The sequence below is a fragment of the Cajanus cajan genome, chromosome 9 (assembly GCF_000230855.2).
Source record: "Cajanus cajan strain Asha chromosome 9, NIPB_CcT2T_4, whole genome shotgun sequence".
NCBI lineage: Eukaryota > Viridiplantae > Streptophyta > Magnoliopsida > Fabales > Fabaceae > Cajanus > Cajanus cajan.
The window spans coordinates 48,350,379-48,378,261 of record NC_138525.1 but is presented as its reverse complement, the minus strand read 5'-3'; the positions used below and the strand labels follow the sequence as shown (position 1 = coordinate 48,378,261).

General features: G+C 35.7%; 1 long non-coding RNA gene across 1 annotated transcript; it reads right to left on the bottom strand.

Moving 5' to 3' along the window:
- Positions 1 to 676: 676 nt before the first annotated feature.
- Positions 677 to 27,435, bottom strand: LOC145951650 (uncharacterized). Its single transcript, XR_014429516.1, has 3 exons — positions 27,261 to 27,435; positions 18,458 to 18,630; positions 677 to 1,507 (listed from the first exon to the last, which is right to left on the bottom strand). It is a non-coding gene; the product is annotated as an uncharacterized LOC145951650 (long non-coding RNA).
- Between the last annotated feature and the right edge of the window lie 448 nt (positions 27,436 to 27,883).

Sequence of the window (27,883 nt, the reverse complement as noted above, 5' to 3'; positions counted from 1 at the left end):
ATATGGAGAAATGTGTTTGTGAGACTCAATTCTCAACAAAAACCTTATATATTGTCTCCCCTCAAGGTCAACTAAATCTTTGCCCAAAAACTCTCACAACTCACTCAATTCACCCTAGATACAGTGTTACAATTTACACTAACAACCATAATCATTATGCATGATAAAAGAATAGAAAGATATACTAGTTTTATGGGTAATAAATTAATAAATACATGTCTCACTCCCACAAAGATTGGTATAATGCCTAATTTATCCAATTAATTATTATTCAAACAAGCAATATAATATGACAAAATGACATTGAAGATAATGACACTAGTGCAAAAATTAATTTTAAAATTGGAGTTTTAAAATCGATTAAGAGAGAACTGATCTTAAAAGTGACGTAGTGACATTTTTGTAAATAATGTCACCATTTTTAAGATCGATTAAGTTTTAATTGATCTTAAGAATGCTTTTAAGGTTGGTTCTTATATACCCGATCTTAAAAGGTTTGTCTGATACTACTTTTAAAATCGGTTATTTAAGAACTAATTTTGTATGTAGTATACAAAATCGGTTCTTTTATACCCGATCTTAAAAGGTTTGTCTTAATACTACTTTTAAGATTGGTTATTTAAGAATCAATTTTGTATACTACATACAAAATCAATTCTTAAATAACCAATCTTAAAAGTAGTATCATCAAATGAATGAAACATGTTCCCCTTTTGTATCTCGTGCCTCCACTCTCATCTCTCTAGTGCTTCTAGTAGTGGTGATCGTCTCTCTCACGCTTCTAGCAATGGCGATCATCTTTCTCGCGCCTACATTATCGTCTATCTCGTGCCTCCAACAGTGTAACTCTGGCGATCTCCCTCTCTCATGACTCTAATCTTCATGTTTGTGTTCCATCTTTATTTGTGTTCACTCTATTGAGGTACGTGTTTCGTGTGCTTTGCCCTAGTGCCTATGTTTCATCTGTGTCCCTTTTGTTGCACTATGAAATTTAGTTGATAGGCATTTTACTACCATTAGGGTATTGTGATAAAATGGCTTACCAGTATTTGCCTCAATATTGTGAGTTTAGGATTTTGAGCCACTTAGATGAGGAGGTACAAGAATGAATTTTCTTATGTGATATGGCTATGGATTTATGATCTGATATAAAGCAGTTAAAATTTGATTCTTGATAAGTATTTGAAGTAGCTCTAAACATGTAGTGTGACACCATCTACCTCACGTACATAATACACAATAAATATAAAGTACATTCTTGAGTAAATAAAACTTTCTTAAAAATAAGGTTTCAAAACACATAGATAGAGAGTTCACATTCATATTTCGCAAATCATAGTCCAATGCAGAAATGATAACAAAATAAAATATCAATCTTTCCAAAACACAATAATAGTAATGAAACTCCAATGCTAAACCTAGCTAAGCCTCGATGTCACATATCCTATCAGGGCATGCCCAATTAAAGCCTAAGCCTCATCACCAACATCCTTATACTGATGATCACCTGCAACACAATTTAAACACATACAAAGAAAAACTAGGGAGTGAGAAATATCTCACTTGGTTTCAGGTGTAGAAATAAAGGTTAGATAGGACACACACACAAAAAAACATAAGTCACATGTAAATAACACACATACACAATCAATATCACATGCACACTCATTTATCATGCAATGATGTCATGGACTCGACTCATAAATGCATGCATGTGGCACCATAAATCTTGGAGGGAGTATTAAGAAGCTGGTCAGGTATATCTAACTCCTTGGTAGCCTACTCACGTGTAGTACTAGTGGAAGTGGCTTGGAAATTTCATATGTTTCAAGCTTCCACTTAAGGTTATCCGACTAGTTGCTTACTCTTGCTTCCTTTAAGTTGTTTGACCTTAATTGTGTTTACTTTGCTGCCTTGAAACGTCTAGTATTGTGTAGCTTTTAATTGTTCATGTTTAGATAAGTTTCAAAAACAAATTTGTGAAAAAGCATACAAAAATTTTTGTGAAAAGTTTTGGGGAATCAAAGATACCACAAAGGAGTTTAGTGATTTCCACTTGAAAAGGCTTGGTTATTAAGTGACTCTTAGTAGCTCACCTCCCTTGATAGTGCAACTTGTACACTTAGACTTCCAAGTTCTATTTTTGTTCCTAGAAAATTACAAAAACATTTTATATCTTTTGCATAGCATATAAAAATTCTTATTGCTTAATCATGAGTCATACTTCTCAAAGTAATAGTGAATTTGAATCTCCTAAAAGTTTTAAAAGAATAGTTAAGGAGGTTGAAGCACTAAAACTTTGGAAGCAACAAGAGGTACTTCAAAAAGAAAAAGAAAAGATTGAAAGAGAAGTACAACTTATTGCTCTCGAGGAGGAGATAAATAGAATTAAGCAACAAGAAAAAAAACTTTTGAAAAAATCAATAAAAGTAAAGGTCAAAAAAGTTCTTCAAGGAGCTCAACCAAGAGTTCCAATGACTCTCAAAGCCAAGAGAATGATGGTAGTTTGAATATGGATGCATACTATCAACCTAAACCTAGGAGAGTCATTAAGGAAACCAAAGTGAGGGAATCAAGGGTTGATCTCCCTTACTTTCATGGGAAAGAAAATGTGGATGCCTACTTAGATTGGGAAATGAAAGTGGAGTAAATCTTCACTTGTCATAAAGTAGGTGAGGAAAGAAAGGTTCCCTTGGCCACCTTAGCTTTCCAAGGACAAGCCATGTATTGGTGGACATCCTTGGAGAGAGAGAGAAGACTTCACAATGACCCTCCAATCATTTATTGGAATGAGTTGAGGAGTGCTATGAGAAGAAGACATATACCTTCTTATTATAGTAGGGAGCTTATGGATAAGCTCCAAAGACTCCAACAAAAGAACATGAGTGTGGTGGAGTATAGACAGAAAATGGAGTTATATCTCATGAGGGTTGGGATTAGGGAAGAAGAAAGATTGACCATTGCTAGATTTTTGAGTGGTCTAAATTTTGATATAAGAGATAGAGTTGAGTTACTCCCTTATAGGGACCTTGATGATTTGGTCCAACTTTGTATAAGGGTGGAACAACAAAATTTAAGAAAAAGTTCTTTCAAAGGCAAAACTCAATCTAGCTCATATATCAAAAAGGACTACAAGAGGGAGGGTCAATATGAATCCTCTAAGAAATTTAGCAAGGGTCAAGAAAAAGAAAATGAAAAAGAAAAAGAGAAAAATAAAAATGTTGTCACTTCTAGTAGTAAGACTAGTGACATCAAATGCTTTAAATATCTTGGGAGAAGCCACATAACTTCTCAATGCCCCACTAAAAAGGTGATGATTTTGAGAGGACAAGACATTTATAGTAGTGTTGATGAATCTAGTTCTACCACTTCAAGTGATAATGAATCAAGTGAGGAAGATCATCCAATTGAAAGTGCATATCCTTATGATGGTCAACTTCTTATGATTAGAAGGCTTCTAGGAAGCCAACCTCATGAGTCTCACCTTTCACAAAGAGAGAATATTTTTCATACAAGGTGTAAAGTTTTTTATAATGCTTGTTCTCTCATTGTGGATAACGGGTCTTGTTGTAATTGTTGTAGCACAAGGTTGGTGGAGAAGCTTAATTTTACTCCTATTCCTCATCCGAAACCATATCAACTTCATTGGATTAATGAAGATGGGGATATCAATGTAGATAAACAAGTGAAAGTCAAGTTCTCTATTGGTAACTATGAAGATCAAGTGGTTTGTGACATAGTTCCAATGGAAGCTTGCCATATTTTGTTGGGAAGGCCTGTCGCCACCGGCCCGAAACGGGCTTTCGGCACTCGCGAAGGATGGTTGGACTCTTTTATTTGTTTAAAAATATGGATTGCTAGAATGACTTATTCTCAAACTGAGACCTCGTCAAACGAGCAATTTTATTAAAAGGCTCACCAATCCATGTTAATCCCAAGCGGGACCCTCCATGGATTAGCGGTTTTCATCAAAAGGAAGGGTTCATGGAGTCGCCACCAATGTTTTACTCAAAACATTGGAAAAAGAAGTTTAAGGCAATCGATTCAAAAATCGACTTCGGCCATTACAACCAGAGTCGGGTAAGGGAGTCGGTTACGCGTGGGGAAGGTGTTAGCACCCCACAGCGCCCCTTTCGGGTTCCCTATGACAGATTATTTAACAATTATAGTGCGAAATTACTAAATTACCCCTATTTATTCTAAGCAATTATAAATTAACTATCTACATGATGACAGTTTAAATATGTACAATCAGAAAGCAGTAAAAGAAGGGATTTTTAGAAAAGACCTCTTGAAGCGTGCTTTTTATATATCAAGTAAAACTGGGAAGCTTTTTGGCGTTCCCTCGCTCTACAAGCCCGCTCACTCCTTCCTAAAAAATTTTAACTATGGAAATCCGGAGGATTTCCCTTCGACTAAGTTCGAATCTCCAAGCTAAATGCTCGGAATTCCAGAACTTCGTCGGATCGACTCCCAGAGAGATTTCTAGGGCAGAACACTGCTCAAAAACCCCAGAATACTCAAGGAGGGAGTCAAAACTCCGTGTAAAAGTGTGAAATGACGTCCCATTGACGTCATATTTATAGGGATGAGGCTCAATACGGTTTATGAGGGTCAATACGGTCCGTATTGAAGTTTTGAACTACAATACGGCCGTATTGAATTCAATACGGCTGTATTGAAGTTCAAAAACCTCAATACGGCCGTATTGAAGTTCAGTGCAGCCGTATTGAGTTCAAAAACCTCAATACGGCCGTATTGAAGTTCAGTACAGCCGTATTGAGTTCAATGCAGCCGTATTGAAGCTCAGAAACTTCAATACGGCCGTATTGAACTTCTGGGAGGCCGTATTGGGCTTCATTCCCTCCACTTTCTTATTTTTTGCTACTCTAAGACCTCTAAACCTACAGATTGTCATCCTAGGGTCTTCCAGGGTCTTCCAGGAGTCCTTCCGGGTGACTTTCCTTTGATCTTCGAGAGTCTTCGAGTCTTATTTCCGACCCGGACAATTTTAGGGGTCTACAGCTGCCCCCCCTTTACTTAGTCGGACGACCTTTTGGTGTACCGGCTGACAAGTAAAGGAGTTGACCCAATTGTCCGGGTGATGTGCCAACCTTCTGACTTGTAGCGTCTTCCGGTGGAAAATTGTTGAGTAGCCTCTCCAGGTTGTTGCATACCTCGGCGCTTCTGACAACCTCGGTAGCTAAGTTTACCCTCTCCAGGGTCAACTTCACTCGACGCCCGAGCCGGAAGTTGAACACCAACGTGCCTCTGACGACGCTGATGGTTGAGTACCGCCTCTCCAGGCCTAGCCTCACTCGACGCCCGAGCCGGAAGCTAGACACCAGTGTTAACATCACCGATGATTGAGTACTGCCTCTCCAGGCTCTGCTTCGGTTGTTTCTGACGACCTAGGCAGCTAAGTTTACCCTCTCCAGGGTCAACTTCACTCGATGCCCGAGCTGGAAGTTGAACACCAACGTGCCTCTGATGACGCTGATGGTTGAGTACCGCCTCTCCAGGCCTAGCCTCACTCGACGCCCGAGCCGAAAGCTAGACACCAGTGTTAACATCACTGATGATTGAGTACCGCCTCTCCAGTCTCTGCTTCGGTTGTTTCTGACGACCTAGGCAGCTAAGTTTACCCTCTCCAGGGTCAACTTCACTCGACGCCCGAGCCGGAAGTTGAACACCAACGTGCCTTTGACGACGCTGATGGTTGAGTACCGCCTCTCCAGGCCCTGCCTCTTAACATGAGGTAGTTGAGTGTCGCCTCTCCAGGCCCTGCCTCTTAACATTCAGCAGTTGAGTATTGCCTCTCCAAGCCCTGCCTCTTAACATTCAGCAGTTGAGTACCGCCTCTCCAGGCCCTGCCTCTTAACATTCGGCAGTTGAGTATCGCCTCTCCAGGCCCTGCCTCTTAACATTCGGCAGTGTGAGTTTACCCTCTCCAGGGTTTTGAGATGATTTTTGTCTCCACAGTCCACGATGCTGCTTCGACGGTTTTTCTGATTTTGTGCCGCTGAGGGCTGGATAACGCAGGGATCCGTCTAGGGGATGTGCAGTCATTCATAGGTTCCTGTGCCCCAACTTGCATTGCATTGTTGGTACCCATGGGGAATTTCTGACTCCTTGGGGTGTAGACACAGATACTCTCTCTCTGAGTTGAGCGATGCCTTATGTTTGGCTGACGTCCTTTTGACGTAAGTGGAGTATCCCGGTTGTCTTTATTCGGGTGTCTCTTTTGATTTTCTGATTTTTGTAGCCTCTGTGTAGGCTATTATCCGCTGGGGGATTTTGTCGTGATGATTTTGTCTCCACAGTCCACGATGCTGCTTTGACGATTGTTTTTTATTTTTGTGCCACTGAGGGCTGGATAACGCAGGGATCCGTCTAGGGGATGTGCAGTTACTCATAGGTTCTTATGTCCCAACTTTTCTTTTGCATAGTTGGTGCCCATTGAGGAATTTCTGTTTCCCTGGGGTGTAGACACGAAGATGCTCTTTCTGAGATGAGCGGTGCCTTATGATTGGCTGACGTCCTTTCGACGTTGGTGGAGTATCCCGGTTATCCTTATTCGGGTGACTCTTTTTGATTTTTGGATTTTGTTGCCTCTGTGTAGGCTGTTATCCGCTAGGGGATTTTGTCATTGGTTGTAATTGGCCTCTTCTGTTAGGCGTATCAGCTTGACATTCAATGATTGGCTGAGAGCCGGATTCCACTTGGGGAATGATTATTTTGGATTTTTGATTTTCCTTTTTTTTTTGAAGGAGTGCCTCTTGTGTAGGCGACTGGGGATTTGAAGTTCTTATGTATCCCAGAGTATTATTTAGAAAGCCTCTTCAGGCTTAGCTTCACTCTTCGTTTGGAAAGCTACCTTCCACTGAGGAAGTTTAAGTCCTTTCGACTTGGATATTCTGTTTAGATGATCAAGCCTCCCTTGGGGAATTTTGCTGATCTTGGTTTGATAGCTTTCACTGGGGAATTTGGCCCGTGAGTGGAAGCTGAGATATCTCTGGGGAGTATTATTTCTGCGAGCCTCTCCAAGCTCAATTATTCTGATAGAGTATTATTTCGGCGAGCCTCTCCAGGCTCATTTATTCTGTACGGTTGGGGAGTATTATTTCAGCAAGCCTCTCCAGGCTCAATTATTCTGTATGATGAATTGGATTTTTGTTCAGCCCGAGAATGCGAGCTGAGACGTCTTTTGGAGAGTATTATTTCGGCAAGCCTCTCCAGGCTTAATTATTTTGTGGGAGTATTATTTCAGCAAGCCTCTCCAGGCTCAGTTATTTTGTGGGAGTATTATTTCAGCAAGCCTCTCCAGGCTCAGTTATTCTGTGGGAGTATTATTTCGGCAAGCCTCTCCAGGCTCAGTTATTCTGTATGAGTATTATTTCGGCAAGCCTCTCCAGGCTCAGTTATTCTGTACGATGAATTGCTTTTCTTGTTCAGCCCAAGAATGCAAGCTGAGATGTTTTTTGGAGAGTATTATTTTGGCAAGCCTCTCCAGGCTCAGTTATTCTGTATAATTTGTTGGATTTTCTGTATTTTGCCCTTTTTGTTGATTTTGGCTTTTTCTGTGTTTTTGCCTTTTTTGTTGATTTTGGCTTTTTCTGTGTTTTTTGTTGATTTTGGCTTTTTCTGTATTTTTTTGCCTTTTTTGTTGGTTTTGGCTTTTTCTGTACAGAAATGTCTCTGAGGAGTATTATTTTGGCAAGCCTCTTCAGGCTCAGTTATTCTGAGAGAGTATTATTTCGGCGAGCCTCTCCAGGCTCAATTATTCTGAGAGAGTATTATTTCGGCGAGCCTCTCCAGGCTCAGTTATTCTGAGAGAGTATTATTTCGGCGAGCCTCTCCAGGCTCAATTATTCTGAGAGATTATTATTTCGACAAGCCTCTCCAGGCTCAATTATTCTGATAGAGTATTATTTCGGCGAGCCTCTCCAGGCTCAATTATTCTGTGGGAGTATTATTTCGGCAAGCCTCTCCAGGCTCAGTTATTCTGTATGAGTATTGTTTCAGCAAGCCTCTCCAGGCTCAGTTATTTTGTACAAACTGAGGAGTATCGTTTGTATCCTTGCCTTTTTTCGTTTTCGGCTTTTTGTTGACTGCTGTCATACACAAGCAATTTTCTATTTTTTCTATTTTATGCAATTGCCTCATGATGAGGTCTTTGAATATTTCTTTGTGGCCAATACAGCCATATCTATTTCAGTACGCCCGTACTGAGTTGAAAATTTGTTCATAACCCTGTTTTTAGTACGGGTGTACTGAACATGATACGGGCGCATTGTTTTTTTTTTTTTTTCTGAAGTTTATATTTTTTGTTTTTTTCAATAAACAAAGAATAAGTGATCTTCCATTACACCTATCATCTGTATGCATGTATGCAGTATGATGCACCTAATTCTATTTGATTCACTTTTCAAAAGAATTAACCGATGCGTTTCTCTGTTTGGATTTTTGCCATTCCTCTAGACGGGCTGTGTGCTGCCGATTTCTGTAACCGAGGAATGATGCATGTTATATTGAGATTTGGTGTCATCAACCAAATGATTTTCCTTTCCTTTAGAAGATGTGTCAACCCTCCTATTGACTACTATATCTCCATGTTTCCACTAGATTATTCAAAAATCGTTTGGGACAAGAGAGAAAAGAAGGAAAGGATATTTTTTTCGAAAGTTTGTGTTTTAGAGGGGATTTATTTTTATTTTGAAAAATTGTTTTTGTAAGAATGGCTGGCCAATGGTAGGCTTAAGTGTTTAGGCTTGTTCGATTAAACACTTATGAAGTTAAGCACATCTTTGTTATTAATGATTGTGCTTTGACAACTTGGATAGCTTTTCTTGAGCCCCTTGTTGAATTCAATTGATGGTACCATCATGGATTTATTTTGTTTTTCTTTTTTGACGGCCCTAACTTTTGCCTAAAACACCCCTTTGTGATGTCTTAGCGGGCTTTTGTCTTCATTTTGTAACCCTAACTTTTGCCTAGGTCACCCTTTTGTGGGATTCCTAGCGGGTCTTTTGCTCTTATTTTTACGCAGTCCCCTTTTTGGGTTTCCTGCCGAGCTTATTATCTTTAGGATTTCTTTATCCATGATGGCACTTATTGAGGCCAAGAAAAGGTGCTCCAAGCTGTCATGCACATTTCCACATAAAAATGATGCGGGTTTATTGATTATTAAGACGATTTTAACCTCACTTATGTTCATTCAAACAGGGTTAAATAATGCGGTCTAGAATTTTATTGCAAGCAAGAAAAGAAGCAATAAAGAATTAATAAAGAATGATTTTATTATAATCATAATGGAAACATGTGCCCTATCGAGGCTCGGGGGTCGGGCTGTCCCCGAGGAGTAATCTCTAATAGTCATCAGGTCTATACATCCCTATCGGAAGGAGAAAAACACTTGACGACGACGACCGGCCTTAACGCTTGTGAACTGGCCTTCCTAAAGATCTGGCTTAAAGAACGTCGAGAAGGATCTTGGTTTCTCTTCGTCCTTTGATCTTTATAAGGGTTGTATCCTAACCCTTGTTTCCCCGGATTATCCTTGATAATGGGTAGCTCCGGGATTCCTTGGGAGTCCTTACCTAATCCTTGTCCTGGCAAGTATCCGTTCTTGGTGAGCATGGAGGCTACCTTCTTCATTTCTCGGGGAAACGTTTCAACATTGGCGATCTCCAATGCTTGGAAGGCGGTTTCTAAAGCTTCCTCTGCTGCATCCACGTAAGGTATGGTGGATGGCTTGCTGATGAGTATGTCATCTTCAGCTTGTACGGTCACCAGTTTGTCATCCACTATGAATTTGACTTTCTGGTGGAGCGTAGAGGGTACAGCTTTCGCATCATGAATCCAAGGTCGGCCGAGGAGACAGCTGTATGCGGGAGTAATATCCATTACTTGAAATTCGACATTAAAGATAGTGGGCCCAATTTGGATTGGAAGACTGATTTCTCCCACCACTTCTCTTTTAGAGCCGTCGAAAGCTCGAACGATCATGTTGCTCGGGCGCATTTGGACTCCCTTGATTGCCACTTGATCAAGCGTTCTTTTGGGCATCACATTCAAGGAAGATCCGTTGTCTACCAAGACTTTTGCGATGTGATACTCCTTGAACTTTACAGAGATGTGCAAGGGCTTGTTGTGATTTGATCCCTCGGAGGGGATCTCTTCATCGGTGAAAGTGAGGTGATCACTAGCCGTGATGTGACTAACAATCCCCTCAAACTTGTCTTGGGAGATAGTGTGCGACACATATGCCTCGTTCAAGACTTTCGACAGAGCTTGCCGATGCGGTTCGGAACTTAGGATCAACGACAACAGCGTAATCTTTGCTGGCGTCCTATGAAGTTGATCCACGATGGAGTACTCGCTCTGTCGGATAAACTTTAACAGCTCGTCTGTCTCCTCCTCAGATTCTTTTTCCTCGGTTTTCTTTTCTTCTTTTTCTTTATTCTTGGGGGCTTTATCATGAAGATCTTCGGGAGTGTAGATCCTGCCACTCCTAGTCATGCCCCCAAGTCCAGCGATGTTAGAGATATCGCTGTCGGCAGAAAAATGGATGTCGTATATCCACGGCACAGCCTTATTCGATTCGTAGGGAAAAGGCCTTGGAGTAGTGATCCTTAACGGTGTCGGACCTTCCCCTTTATTCGTCTTAATTACCAACAACGGAGTTGACGTGTGTTCGCTTGGCGCGGTTGTTGGCTTACACTTGATAACGAACGGCGTGCGATCCATTCTTTGAACATACGCATCGATTAATTCTTTCTTTTTATTAATGTTTATTAATGATTTACTAGGAGGGATGTATGAAATGTAAACCTAGATCCCTCCATGATCTTTGATAAGAATGCATGATATGAGATGATGACGATGAATATGCATGCATTGTGTTTATTCAACTAAGCATTATCATGTTTTTAAGATATCCCTAAGATGATGCATGATATTGCTTGGTTTGGATAAATAACCCTTTTTTCCTTTTTTTGGGTATTTTGTTTTTTGTATTTTTTTTGGGTGAAAAGGGAAACTACCTATATGAATGTGATGAAGGTAGATGTTAACACCATGCAATGGAAGATTCTTATTCCTATTTATTCTTATTTTAAAAAGGAATGTTGTATGTTTAAAAGGTGCAATGTATGCTCAAACAATTTCACATAATCAATGCACAAACAATTCACTCATCCACGAACAGTCACGAGCGAATCACGAGGTAGGGGTATCCTGCAGAAAAGTGCATATTCAAGGTGGATCTAACTGTTCTCACCGGTCTGAGGCCCCCAAGGTGCCCCCATTATAGGGACCCAATTCCTCTCGTCGTAAGTCGATGGAAAGCTCCAACGCACTGTCGGACTCGAGTTCATGGTTATCACCTTGAGTGATGCTTTTCCGACAACGGTCTACGGGCACCTATAGACCCATTCGACAACCGGCCGTACTAACATCCACTTCCTATGGTTTACCACTCATGCCCCCGGGTATAGAGGGAACTGTTGTGTGCAAAGGTTTGTGTGCAGTTTTTATTTCAAACAATTGCAAAAATTTTAAACATACAACAGTTATTTAAAGCCAAATAGATAAAACGTGTTATCATACAAGCAAGGGGTAATGAAGTAATTTTAACTATTATTTGTTAAAAATAATCTGTCACTAAATGGGACTGACTCTCGAGGCTTCCCCAGTGGAGTCGCCATCTGTCGCCACCGGCCCGAAACGGGCTTTCGGCACTCGCGAAGGATGGTTGGACTCTTTTATTTGTTTAAAAATATGGATTGCTAGAATGACTTATTCTCAAACTGAGACCTCGTCAAACGAGCAATTTTATTAAAAGGCTCACCAATCCATGTTAATCCCAAGCGGGACCCTCCATGGATTAGCGGTTTTCATCAAAAGGAAGGGTTCATGGAGTCGCCACCAATGTTTTACTCAAAACATTGGAAAAAGAAGTTTAAGGCAATCGATTCAAAAATCGACTTCGGCCATTACAACCAGAGTCGGGTAAGGGAGTCGGTTACGCGTGGGGAAGGTGTTAGCACCCCACAGCGCCCCTTTCGGGTTCCCTATGACAGATTATTTAACAATTATAGTGCGAAATTACTAAATTACCCCTATTTATTCTAAGCAATTATAAATTAACTATCTACATGATGACAGTTTAAATATGTACAATCAGAAAGCAGTAAAAGAAGGGATTTTTAGAAAAGACCTCTTGAAGCGTGCTTTTTATATATCAAGTAAAACTGGGAAGCTTTTTGGCGTTCCCTCGCTCTACAAGCCCGCTCACTCCTTCCTAAAAAATTTTAACTATGGAAATCCGGAGGATTTCCCTTCGACTAAGTTCGAATCTCCAAGCTAAATGCTCGGAATTCCAGAACTTCGTCGGATCGACTCCCAGAGAGATTTCTAGGGCAGAACATTGCTCAAAAACCCCAGAATACTCAAGGAGGGAGTCAAAACTCCGTGTAAAAGTGTGAAATGACGTCCCATTGACGTCATATTTATAGGGATGAGGCTCAATACGGTTTATGAGGGTCAATACGGTCCGTATTGAAGTTTTGAACTACAATACGGCCGTATTGAATTCAATACGGCCGTATTGAAGTTCAAAAACCTCAATACGGCCGTATTGAAGTTCAGTGCAGCCGTATTGAGTTCAAAAACCTCAATACGGCCGTATTGAAGTTCAGTACAGCCGTATTGAGTTCAATGCAGCCGTATTGAAGCTCAGAAACTTCAATACGGCCGTATTGAACTTCTGGGAGGCCGTATTGGGCTTCATTCCCTCCACTTTCTTATTTTTTGCTACTCTAAGACCTCTAAACCTACACTCACCCATAAAGAAAAGAAGTTTGTACTTCATCCTTTGTCTCCTTCACAAGTGATAGAGGATCAAGTACAAATGAAAATAAAAAGAGATGAAGAAAAAAAAATTGATTAAAAAAAAAGAAGAAGAAAAGAAGCATAAAGCTTCAAAGAAGAAGAAGGAAGATAAACCTCTTCCAATAGAAGGAGTTCAACAAGAAACTTTAAAACAAATCCTAATTGTTGAAAAGCCTTCTTACCTTCTTCTTTGTAGAGGTATGCTTAATTGTCATAATTTAAGCATTGAACCTAGTTCTTTACCTCTTGAAGTTTCTCAATTATTAAAAGAATTTGATGATATATTCCCTAGTGATGGTCCAAAGGGCCTTCCTCCTTTTGGATCAAAATCTTCTGTCTCCAATTCCTATCCCCAAATCTTGTCCCCCCAATCATAAAGTGCCACGTCATTATATTTATTTTTTATTTTTATTTTTACAGTTTTTTCTTTACATACGTAGCCTTCTTCCTCTTCCATCACTACCGCCGCGTTCCATCCGTCGCCGCCCACGACAAGGCTTCCAGATCGGACAGCCTCTGCCTCCACCACTGCCGTCGCGCTCCCTCCACCGCCGCCCACGACAAGGCTTCCGGATCAGACAGCCTCCGCCTCTTCCCGCCCTCCGACGCCGCCGAAACGAAAGCCCCCGCGCGGTGGAGGGAGCGCGGCGACAGCGGTGGAGGAGGAAGAAGGCTACATTTGTGACGCGAGAGTGGTGGCAGCGGGTTGAGTTCCGGCGAACGACGACCACCCGTCGCACGACGTGTACGAGGGGCAAAAGTTCGGGAAGGAGGTGTACGAGACGGTGAGGGCGAGCCCGTAGTGGAACCTGACCCTGTTCCTCATCACGTACGTCGAGCATGGTGGGTTCTTCGTTTCGGCGGCGTCGGAGGGCGGGAAGAGGCGGAGGCTGTCCGATCCGGAAGCCTTGTTGTGGGCGGCGGTGGAGGGAGCGCGGCGGCAGTGGTGGAGGCAGAGGCTGTCCGATCTGGAAGCCTTGTCGTGGGCGGCGGCGGAGGGAACGCGACGGCAGTGATGGAGGAGGAAGAAGGCTACGTATGTAAAGAAAAAACTGTAAAAAAAAATAAAAAAAATAAATATAATGACGTGGCACTTTATGATTGGGGGGGACAGGATTTGGGGATAGGAGTTGGAGACAGAAGATTTTGATCCCCTCCTTTTAGGGGTATAGAACATCAAATTAATTTTGTGCCTGGGGCAAGTCTACCCAATAGACCAGCCTATAGGACAAATCCCCAAGAAACTAAGGAGATAGAGAACCAAGTTCAAGAATTATTGAATAAGGGGTGGGTGCAAAAGAGTTTGAGTCTGTGTTTTGTGCCTGTATTGTTAGTGCCCAAGAAAGATGGAAAATGGAGAATGTGTAGTGATTGTAGGGCCATTAACAATATCACAATCAAGTACAGACACCCAATCCCTAGACTTGATGATATGCTTGATGAATTACATGGTGCAACTATATTTTCTAAAATTGATCTTAAAAGTGGTTATCACCAAATAAGAATCAAAGAGGGTGATGAGTGGAAAACTGCTTTTAAGACCAAATTTGGATTGTATGAGTGGCTAGTTATGCCTTTTGGTTTAACTAATGCACCAAGTACATTCATGAGGCTTATGAATCATGTCTTGAGAGAGTGTATAGGGAAATTTGTTGTTGTTTATTTTGATGACATTTTAATCTATAGTAGGTCTCAAGATGATCACTTAAGACATCTTAGAGAAGTTTTGATGATCCTTAGGGAAAACCACTTATTTGCAAATATTGAAAAATATACTTTTTGTGTGGATCATGTGGTTTTCCTAGGGTTCATTGTAAGCAAAGATGGGGTTCGTGTGGACCCCGAGAAAATCAAAGCCATTCAAGAGTGGCCAAAGCCTAAAAATGTTAGTGAAGTTAGGAGTTTTCATGGACTTGCAAGTTTTTATAGAAGATTTTTTCCTAACTTCTCTAGCATTGCTTCACCATTGAATGAGCTTGTCAAAAAAGATGTGTTATTTGAATGAACTTCAAAACATGACCAAGCATTTCAACTTCTTAAGGACCAACTTACAAATGCACCCATACTAGCTTTGCCAAATTTTGAAAAGACTTTTGAGCTAGAATGTGATGTATCTGGAGTTGGCATAGGGGCTGTGTTATTGCAAGGAGGACATCCCATTGCATATTTTAGTGAAAAACTAAAAGGTGCCTCCCTCAATTACCCCACCTATGACAAGGAGTTATATGTCTTGGTTAGGGCTTTACAAACTTGGGAACACTATTTAGTGTCCAAAGAGTTTGTCATCCATAGTGACCATGAGTCACTTAAATATTTAAGAGGTCAAGGTAAGTTAAATAAGAGGCATGCCAAATGGTTAGAGTTCCTTGAACAATTTCCATATATTATTAAATTCAAGAAAGGAAAATTAAATATTGTAGCTGATGCTTTATCTAGAAGGCATACTTTGCTTATGTCTCTAGGTACTCAAATTCTTGGATTTGATAATATTAGGGAGTTGTATGAAGGAGATCTTGATTTTGGTGATAATTATAAAAAATGCCATCAAAAAGCTTTTGATGGTTTCTATATGGCTGAGGGGTATTTGTACAAAGAAGGAAGGTTATGTATACCCCAAGGATCCATTAGGAAACTATTAATTAAAGAGAGTCATGAAGGTGGGCTTATGGGGCACTTTGGTGTTGATAAAACCCTTAGTTTGCTAAAAGAAAAATTTTATTGGCCCCATATGCGAAAGGATGTCCAAAGACATTGTTTTAGATGTTTAGCTTGTTTACAAGCCAAGTCTAAAGTGATGCCTCATGGTACATACACACCTTTACTTGTTGCTTCTTCCCCTTGGGTAGATATTAGCATGGATTTTGTGCTAGGTTTACCTAGAACCCAAAGGGGAATGGATTTTATCTTTGTGGTTGTGGACCGTTTCAGTAAAATGGCTCATTTCATTCCATGCCACAAAGTAGATGATGCAAGCAACATTGCAAAACTCTTCTTTAGAGATGTGGTTAAACTCCATGGACTTCCTAGGACAATAGTTTCAGATAGAGATACTAAGTTTCTAAGCCACTTTTGGTGTGTCTTATGGTCAAGACTAGGAACCAAACTCCTCTTTTTAACTATTTGTCATCCTCAAACAGATGGCCAAACTGAGGTAGTGAATAGATCTTTGTCTACTATGCTTAGGGCAGTCCTAAAGGGTAATCACAAATATTGGGATGAGTATTTGCCTCACATTGAATTTGCCTATAGTAGGGTAGTTCACAAAACTACCAATATTTCTCCTTTTGAAGCTGTGTATGGGTTTAATCCTTTGACTCCTTTAGACTTGATACCTCTTCCTAATGTTGAACATTTCATTCATAAGGAAGGGGCTTCAAGAGCTGAGTTTGTTAAAAAAATTCATGAAAGGATTAAAACTCATATCCAACTCCAAAATGAGAAGTATGCTCAACAAGGAAGTAAAGGCAAGAAACCTATGATCTTCGAGGAAGGTGATTGGGTTTGGCTTCATTTAAGAAAAGAACGTTTTCCAAAACAGAGGAAGTCCAAACTCAGTCCTAGAGGAGATGGTCCCTTTCAGGTCTTACAGCGTATCAATGATAACGCTTATAGACTTGATTTACCCTCTGATTATGGAGTAAGCCCTACTTTTAATGATAGTGATCTCAAACCTTTTGTAGGTGCTAGTGATGATGAGGAAGAGTCTTCAGATTCGAGGACGAATCCTTCTCAAGAGGGAGGGAATGATGGAAGAGCATGGGCTAAAGGCCCAACCACTAGAGCTATGGCCAGGAGATTACTTGAAGACTTGTCTGCTTCAGAGCTTAGTGGGCCCATTGGGCTTGGTGGTCCTAGGGTGCTTCTCACTTGGACCTTAATTGATTGAACACCATGTATTATTGCATTTTCTTAGCATAGGAAGTTACTTTGATTTTGGTCTTGTATTTTGACTATAGATTAGGGTTTTTGCTTTTGGGCTTGTATTTGGGCTTCATGGGCTTTGGGCTTTTGATACCCAATATTGGGCTCATTCTCCTTCTTGTATTTCCTTTTCATTGTATTTCTTTGACCATTGTATTTAGGTCATTAGTTTAGGATTTAAGGAGGAGTTTTTAATTCAAAGGATTAGGCAACATTGGGTTAAATTTAACTTGCATTTAAGTTGAATTTGGAGTCACATTGTTTGCGCCACCTTGGCTGAACATGTGTAACTCAAATTCAGCCCTAAATGCAACTTAAATCCAACCTAAATGTAAGCTTAGCACTAATGTGACCGGACCTTAACATGTGAGTTAAAGTTTTGAATTCAAATTCAAATTTGAATTCAAAACTTGGCGCCACATGTGTGGCATTCACTGGCGCCAAGTGTGAGCCATTCTGGAATCATTATAAGCTCCCTCCTTCCTATTTTGTATTCACTTTGAGATTATTGAAATTTGAGAGCCTTTAGTGCCGAGTTTCCCATTCAAAGTCACCAAGATTTCTCACCTCAAAACCCTAGGAGTTCATCTTCTTCCTTTCTTGAAGTGAGCAATCCATTGCTTCTTAAGCTTGGATACTTCCCTTCATAGCTTAGGAAACCTATTTCCGAGAATCTCCTTCCTTCAAGTGTTCATAGCTGCGGATTCAAGTCTCCTTTGAAGAGGTCCTAGCATTGGTGAATTCAAGGAGAAGTTCATCTTCCACTTCTCCTAGTGTTCTCTATCAGGTTAGATAGCACACACACACAACAAACATAAGTCACATGTAAATAATACACATACACAATCAATATCACATGCACACTCATTTATCATGCAATGATGTCATGGACTCGACTCATAAATGCATGCATGTGGCACCATACGGAAGTTTCACATTTCTCATCATTTCATCACATAGCTTGTTACATCACCGGTGACCCTAAGGTACACCTTATTAGCTTGTTACATCACCAGTGACCCTAAAGTACACCTTGTTAGCTTGTTACATCACCAGTGACCCTAAGGTACACCTTGTTAAATCATATATGCACATGATGCATGTCACACATTCACGATTTCATTGACTCGACATTTCACTTGTCATGGAATTTCATGTCTCATATCATCACATTTCACATTCTCATAGTCATAGCTTATCTCATTTCATCACATTTCACATTCTCATAATCATAGCTTATCTCATTTCATCATGTTTCACATTCTCATTCACATCATTCACATCATGTCTCATGTCATTTGTTCATATTTCACATAGTGATACTTCTAATTATTCCTTATAGGGTTTTGCACAGGAACCCACAGAGTACTCTAATTTATATTAAAACTTACCTATTTCGAAATCAATTACATATTTATACTCTACATCACACAAGGGACACAACAAAATATTCAAAAAGCAAAATAGAAAACATTCATATTTTACTTGTTTTCTCATAGGATTTCCCATAGAAACCGACAGAGTACTCTAATTCATATCAAAAGTTATCTAATTTCGAAATCAAATACATATTCACACACCACATCCAACAAGGATCACAACAGAGCAACAAAAAACATAACAGAAAACATTCATATTTTACCTGTTCTTAGAAGCATGCATCAGGCAAGGGATTGGGGGCCAATCCAGCTACCCAACAATTATTCCCACACTCCCGAGTGAGGTTTCTCACTCCCCCCTTACCTGGATAAACAGAAGATGAAACTAGAGCAGAATTTGGCTGATCGATCTCCTTCTCTTGGTTCTCCTTGGTCTCTAGAGAGTGTGTCCAGAAACAGTGTCAGAGTGCTTTATTTATAGATTTTAGGAGTCTCCAGAATGACCCGTTTCAAATCCAGAACGGCCCATTCTAGACTCGTTTGTCATGCGTAAATTTCACATTCAGAATGGTCTGTTCCAAAACTAGAATGACATGTTCAGAAATCACATTTTACCTACAACGGCCATATTTGGAATGACATGTTCCCAAATCAGAAATGGCCATTCTGGCTTCGCATTTTACTCATAGAATCATGTGTTAGAATGGCCCATTCCAGTCTAGTCTTTATAGGCCATTTTAGTAGTCTGGAACGGCCCGTTCCAGTTTGAGAACGACCCGTTTTTGGCTACTAAAAATTAAAATATTATCCAAAAATAATTCTCATAAATATTTATTATTAAAATACTAATAATTATTAAAAACCTTTACAACTTCCTATAAAACCCATTAAAATAACTATAAGAAACTAATCTCCATAAATATCAAAATAAATAATAATTAACCATTATACTAGTAGAAAATTCGGGATGTTACATGTAGCCTTTATGTTTCTTCATGGTTATAATTTGTTCTTTATGTAAGGTATTAGAACCTCAGAGTTTTCCAAAGTGCAATTATGCTAACATCATTAATGTACAATTTTTTCTAAAATTTTCTTAATGTTAGATTATGGAATAGATGAAATTGTTTTTGTAAGAATCATTTGCTATAAAAAAAACTAATTTTTAATCTTTTGATTAAGTTAACTTGGCTAACTATAGAATTGTGTATCCATTTGTTGTTGTTTTTCTGGATATAATATATTTTTGTGTTGTAATATTAGGTATTAATTTCTATATACATACAATCTTCCTTATTTTATTGGTTTATGCTTAAATTTTTGCTAAAATTATTTCAATTCCTCAAAATTGATAGTTCTTACTATTTGACTATATAGTTCATACTATTTTATTGTTAGAGTTTGATTGTATTGTCTTTAGGTAATCTTTAATTCTTAATTTATTGAAACTTTACTTTTTGTTTAATTTATTAATAACTTGGTGTTAATCTTTATAAAAATCCAGTTTGCTAGCTGTCTTTATAAAAGTGTCCCATTACCTTTTCTTGTTATTTTGGATTGAATTGCTTTTTTTTTCCTGTAATAAAGTTAGTTGGTTATGAACCTACTATCTTTCAAAACTTTACAAACATGAATTGAGAACTCAAAAATAAAAATTGAACACTTTATTGGCCTTGTGAATTTTGTGGGATAATTAAAAACTAAAAGGGTTAAGGATGTTATTTTTATGCAACATTTTTTTCAGTGTTGTTTTCAAGGGTGATGGAGCTTGTGACCTAGAATGCTCTTTTCCCCCTCTTTTTCCTTCTCTATGATTATGTTATTTTTCCTGCTCAGACTTTTTTGTATCTACTTCTAACTGTCATGTACTTGATAAGATGTGATTAAGTTTCTTTAAGATTTTATATTTATTATATATTATCAGTTAGTTTTTTAAAATAGGTGTCATTATCTTAAAGTTTTAAAAGAAATATAAATAGGTTGGAATTAAGAAATCCCCCCCTGCACCTTTTGACAAAGAAATATTTGTTGATATAGATTTTCTTATTCAGTAACTTAATGCACACTTGTACAAGTAGGTTTCACCATGCATGTGACATTAAAGCTGAGTGTTGTAAGCCTTTTTCTTTCAAATTTTATGCAATATACTAAACATATCAATTTTGCAATTGTGGTTGTTGTAAGTATTTGAATTATTTTTAATTTTGTTTTGTTGATTTGTTCTAACTTTGTTTCTAACCATGTAGATTTATCCATAAATTGAGTGTAGATAAGGAGAATAATCACATATATGAATTTTTGGAATCAAAGCCAATCCAAATAAAATGAGAGCAAGGCGGAAGAAACACAAGCTTACATCCAAAATTGGATGCCTAACTCAAATAAAAAAAGTTTACTTAACCCTTTAGTTTTCTAAATAAGTTTACTTTTATATAATTGCTTATAAATTAAAAAAAAAGTATTTTTTGTCACTAATAATTTCTTAATGCGGTGCTCATCGACAACTTCTAGTTATTTGTCCTATGAACAATATAGTTGTTTGCATTTGTTCGCTGCACAAACCTTCTCCCATGGACTTCAGGCAATTATTAGATAAGTAGGGTTTTTAAAAACATTTGTTTTCTTTTTTATTGATTATCAATACATTTGGTTTTAGACAATAATAATAATGTCATTATATCACCAAGACCATGGAAGGATATCATATACTAAAGGGTTCAAAGTTGAAAAAAAATATGAGTTGGGTTTCTCCTAAAGTAAGATATTTTAATTCCATCAATGAGTGCAGATACTATGTAATGGAGAAAATATGAGTTGGGTTTCTCCTATTGAAATTGATTTTGTATTCTTTTTTGTAGTCTCAAAATCAAAAAGGAAACTATGAGTGCAAATACTATGTAATGAAGAAATGCATACTATTGTCGATTCACAAATAATATCTGAGTGCGCTAAAGTAAGTTTTACAATTTTAAAGGTTCTTATTATATGTTTTATGAATTATTACTAGTTGTTCTAATTTTTCTTAACGGATATTTATAAATCAATCACCATTATTGCTATAAGACATAAATACCATTAGGAAGCAATGACCCATATTTTTTATTGACTAGTTTGGACTTATATTTTATATTATTGCATTGACTTACTACAACTTATGTTTCATTAAGCAATGAGTCACATTTATGTATTTCATGTATTTAAAACTTTTTGATTATATATATGGTTGACATTTATAATCTCTTTCTCATTTGTATGTAAATTGGTTCATTGAGAAGTAACATAGGAAATGTAGATATTTTGGTTAATTGAAAACATCTGAACTACCTGATACTTATTAATTTGCAGGTTTTGTTATGGGATGCTCCCAAAACAAGCCAAATATTTCAAAACAAAAAATCACCACTTTTAAGATTGGTTATGCCACAACTGATCTTAAAAGCTTAATTTTATGATCGGTTGTCTTATAATCAATTTTAAAAGATACGACTTTTAATATTACTTATGGTGAACCGAACTTAAAAATCCACTTTTAAGATTGGTTGATAATCGATATTGTAGGTCTAGCCTTTTAAAATCGACTCTTTTAGGATTGGTTAAAGAACCTATTTTAAATGTGAAAAATAATTATCTTAAAAGTATTTTTTTTCACTAATGTGAATTACCAAAATTCTAATCAAGTATAAAATATTGATGTTTATAATTTTTAAGTTTTAGTGATACAAAATGAAACTTGTTTTTATACTTTCCACTTTTGTATTATCTCTTCTTATTGTTGTATCTATGTTAATACACTTTTCAGGTAAAAGTTAATTTTTTTTAAATTGCGTTGTGTAATTTTACCTTATTCAATACAAGCTACTTCAAAAGTATTGAATATCGTATTAACTAAACAAAATTAGGCCAAATATTAGGTGTGTAATCCCTTTAACACCCACTTCTCTAATTTCCTTTCCCATGATGATTAACTTGAGCATTAAGCCAAAATTTTATAAGAATACATTCATTATGCAGTTTTATCCCTACACTAAACTCAAAACATGACAATTAATTTCAATTTTATTTTAACTACATTTTTAGATTTCTCATTGTAAACTCAAATTTTAATCATTTCATTAGTGACTAATTAATGAAAAATATTAGAAGTATAGAAAAACAGTTTACACCATGAAACTAGCATTAAATATAAAAGATTTAATTATATAGGATTTCTGTAGAATTCATTTATCCTTTAACATAAAAAATATAAAAAAACTAAATTAAAACAAAATAATAGGGAATAATATGAATATGGATGATGATAGTTGCATTTCAAGAACCTTTTGCTTAGGTTTGAATATTCAAAGGATAAAATGAGATATTAGGATTTTAGAGAAAATAGAGGTTTAAGAATGAAACTCATCTTAAAAAATAATAATGGAAATTTCTTTGAACTTATATATTAGGCCTCAAAATTGTATTTTATAACATACTAAAATTCGCATTCAATGTTCTTTTTGCCTATTTCAATGTTTCTAATTTCTCTTGCTAGTGTTGAGTATTAGAATGAAGGTTTTTAACACCAATTTTAACATCCTAAATTTGGACCTTACATTTCTAAAAGAGGATTACTACATCCTCCAATCAAAAAATTCGAAACACGTTCGAATGTTTAAAATATTTATATTTTTAATAAAATTATTATAAAATAATTATTTAATTTAATATTTTATAATTTAAAATATTTTTTTAAGATTTCAAAAGAATTTTCAGAATATAATTCGGAACATCTAGAATTTTCTTTCTAAAATTAGGTCATTGTACAACTTTTTTGACCAACAATATTACGTGTCTCTATAATAGCAAAAAGTCATTGTACTCGATCTTAATAAAGAACTATTAGTTATATTCTTGATATAATTGAAAAAATATATTTTGAAGACAATAATTTAAAATTGTTCTCTTAAATGGTTATTTATTTATTTTACATGAAATTTATAAATCATTGCTTATTTATTTATAATTAAATATACAAAAAATGTTGCATTAGAGTTTAAAATAAATAACACTCCAATAGATTATATATTTTTGCGCGCAAAATTTTTATTTTTTTTCATTCTCTCATTTTTCTTTGTTATTAGCTACATATTATCACCCATTTCATGAACCATAATCAGTTATCTTTGCATGTGAAGCTTTCACCTCTCATTAGAGTTTTTTTTTTTGTAAAAGATATTTTATTAGAGTTTTCTCCACTTATTGGAGTTTTCATTTTATTTTCAAACTTGGTACATGAAGTTTTTGTTGTTTTCTTTTGTACCTTAATAGTTACTCAATTATATATATATATATATTACAAAGTATAAACTCATTCACTTAGTGACTCATTAAATCACTACTAAATTTTTTCTTATTACATGAGACTTTTCCTGCGAATTTTTCATAAAAATTCGCAGGAAACGTTGTTCCTACAAATTTTTCTGTGAAATTTTATAGGTAATACCTTCGTGGATAATATATTTTTGCAAATTTTAAAATTCGCAGGAAATTTTTTTGCGAAATTTTTTGCAAGAAATTATTATAAATTTTATCAATAATTCTTCAACTTTCAGATGCTCACAATGAATTCATCCGAAACATTTGTTTTCATGCCTCCAACATGTGATACATAATCTTTTAAATTCTAAGATTGTAGATTATAAGCCTAACACTCAACCATACAAATCAACTTGTAAGGTAAGTGTTGCCCCAACTTATATACTCTTTAATTATTTTATTTTTAATCGGTGTGGGACTTGAAGTTTTTTTAAAATATTAAACTTATAAATTTAAATATTTTTTTTTTATTTTTCCTACGGATTAAAATTTGCAGGAAAATCCGCAGGAAAATTTACCTGCAAAATTTTTCTATCATTTAGTAAACATTACTTGCGAATTTATTTTTGCAAGAAAATATGCAAGAAACAAAATAAAATTCTTACAATATTTTTCTGCAAATTTTTACCATGAAAAAAAATTTCTATGATTATTAAAATTGTAGTAAAATTTGTAAGAAATATTTGTAAATTATTTTTCGCAAATAAATTCACAAAAAATTTCTGCGAATATTTTTTTTGCAGGAAAATGACACTTTTCTAGTAGTAAATTATGTACAGTTTTTTCGTCATGGAAAATATTAAAAAATATTCAGCTCCTTTTAGTTAATATAAGAAATTATAAAAGGATCTTATCATATATTTCTATTTATTATATTTTTTTGCAAGTATGAAGAATATTAAAGAAATAAAAGAATAATTCCAGTTTTTTTAGTTAATAAAATTAATTATGAAGTGTATCTAATCATATATGTTCCTATTTATTATATTATCAGAAAAATAACTTTATTTAAATTATTGGGTCATTATTTTTGTAGAAGGAGATAGTTAGTGTGATAAAAATTTAAAACCCGTGCAATATATATATATATATATAATATATATATATATAATTATATATAAATAGGTCAAATTTAAAAATATTTAATTGTTGATTGCTATTGATGAAATTAATTTAATAAATAATTTCTCCAAACATAAATTATGATAGGAATTTTCATTTTATGGTTTATTGGGTGTAAAACTTCATTGAATTGACATATCTATAGAAGTTATCTTATCTTCATGTGCATTTCAAAGTATCATTTCTAAAAATAATTTTTTATATTTAAATTATATTATCTATTTCAAAATGAGATTAAACAATTGAAAAGTTTATTGTAATATCATCTATCCTATATGATCATAATTATAATAATAATTGAAGAATAAACAATTTGAATACATTTTTTTTTAATTAAAACTAAGAAAATTCACAAAACACATTTAAAGATAGAAGATTCAGTATTCATGTTTATAAGACAACTTCTAAAATCTGGGAATAACATGGAGGTAAACCATTAGGCCAAAGTGGTCATCCAAAACATTCACGAGTTCAAAAGACTAACAAGTATCCTAAACAAGTTAAAATAACTAAGAAATGCATGCAATAAATCCTAAATAAACTAATAATTTTAATGTCATGTCTTATCAAAGCTTTATTCATAAACAAGTTAAGGCCTAAGTGTTGTAATCGAGATCGCAACGAGATGACAAATATAAAATTTAAAACAATGAAATCGTCATTAATATATATTTTTATGGAAAAACATTAGAAAAATCGCAAAGTAAAAAACGGTCTACAAAAATCATATTTTCGAGTTCAGGAGTCGATTACATGTAAGGAATGTATTAACACCTCACAACGTTCATCCCAAGATGATTACCTTTAATTAATTAGACAAATTATTTATAATTTATAAAATATTTATCTCACCCTAGATTAATTAAAACTAACTATAACAATCAAATTTATTTTATTTAACTAATGCATTTATTTTTATAAAAATCAAAATTATTATATAAAAAAGATAATATTATTATTTTTTGGCTCGACAAGATTTATTTCCTGCTCCTACATATCTCCATATGCAATGGAGAATCAGAGTCACGTAGTTCTTTGTAAAAAATATTTGTGTGTTGATATATGTTTAATTATTTTTTATTAAATTTAAGATTTTTGAACTGTTTCAGCTCATTCACCTTAAAATATAAAATTGATTAAGGTGTACACCAAAGTCAATTCAATAAAATACTTAATTTTAATTAATTATTATTATCGATATTAATGTTACTACGATATATACTTAAAAGATTCTTTTGTTGGATATTTTTATTTGGAGAAAAATCTAAAAATATCAAGTTGTTACAACTTGTATCTTAAATTCAAAGGTTTAAAAAGATGTCACATCTAATTAACCATTTCTCAAATAAAATCTTTGATATAATAACTTCGAATATTTATGTTGAATTATGTGATAATATTTTTTGATATTTAATTATATTTTAAATAAAAAAACTTTAAAATAACAAATTTTCACAACCTGCACCTTTAAGCTCTAGAATTAAGAGAATGTCACATTCAAATAATTTATTTTTTAATAATAATAATAATTATTATCATTATTATTGATATTATTATTATCATTATTATTATTATTATTATTATTATTATAATAGTAACTATTATTATTATTATTATTATTATTATTATTATTATCTAAACCTACTAAACATATTTTAAAGTTACGTAAGGATCTAATTAATATATATATATATTAATTATGTATACTACTTTTTTATATATACATATATAATATTATTATAATTATAACTATAAAATATATTATTTTAGTAAAATATATTATCACTAGCGAGGTAAAAGGAAAAGAAAGAAAAAATAAATATGATATTAAGGGTCTGAAAAAAAAAATTAACTGTTTGTTGAATGGGCTTAGCCCATATGCTTGGCCCAAATTGGAAAGAAAAGAGGGTAATCAGATGGCACTTGGCCATTTCATTAACCCTAAAAATAGAAAAGAATGAGATCTGAGAGGAGTGGGAGAGGCGCTCTGCTAGGGTTTTGCGCGCGACCTCCCTCCGCAAACGTTGATGGCGCGATGGACCGCTGCTATGGCATCGGCGTGGTTAAGGTGGTAGGTCAGTCATGCAGAGGAAAGGAGAAGACGACTAAAGAGAGAAACAGAGGAAAGTAGAGGGTTATTGCCGCCACCGGAAATCGTTTCCGACGGTGGTGCACGGTGGTGTTTATGATGGTTTGTCACGGTCGCGCATGGTAAGGGTCCATGGAAGAGGCTAAAGGCTAACGATGCCGCCACCGGAAATTGCCTTCGATGGCGGCGCGTGGCGGTGCACGGCGATACTCGCGATGGCCGGAAATCGCTTCCGACAGTGGTGCATGATGGTGTTCAGAGGAAGCACCGTTGCATTCCCTGGTACTATTCATTAGTTTTTTATATTTTATTTTCATCTATTTTTCTATTTTGACTGAGTTTTTATTTGTTAAATGCTTTACTAAGGTTTCAGAATGAGGGTTTCAATTTCATGGTAAAAGATTCACTAAAAAAAAAATTGTTTTACTGATTAGAAATTAATTTGCATTCTATATCATAAGAACAACATCATACTAAATAAAATCGAAGAGAGTAATTGATACCCGCACTACTTTAGCCTCTTCTTTTGCCATCTGCTTGAGTTCTCCCCGCTTGAAATTTGGTTGTTATCCTTGGTTCTCTCTCTTTGAAAAAATTTCTTCCTTGCTCCTCCTCTTTTGTTCATGTTATGTTCTATTATTTATAGACTCATTATCGTTTTAATTGTTCTTTGGCAGTTGGTGCCAAGCTCATGCTTTTGGAAGCATATATGACAGAAGCATGCTCTTAGGGGCATGTTGGTGGTTATGGCATATATTGTTTCCCTCTTCCTTTGTCTTTTTCTGATTTTCTTTTATTATTATTATTGTATATATTTTTATTTAAGTTAAAATCTGGTTTGTAAATTACTTGTTATTAAATAATTAATTTGGAAATTTTGAGAAAGAAATTAGTAAAAGGATTAATGGAATAAAATTGGTGTTTACACTAAGCTTCATCATTAACATCGTCATCTTTATGATCCTCACGCAAACCATACTCACGCAAACCATACATAAGGAACAATAAGCAAAACAAGGGTTTTGAGATATGTCTCCCAATGTGAGATAAGGCTAGCTAATCACACACATAAAAACTTATACCAAATCTTATATGTTTAATAACTTTTTGTATAATACAAATTTAA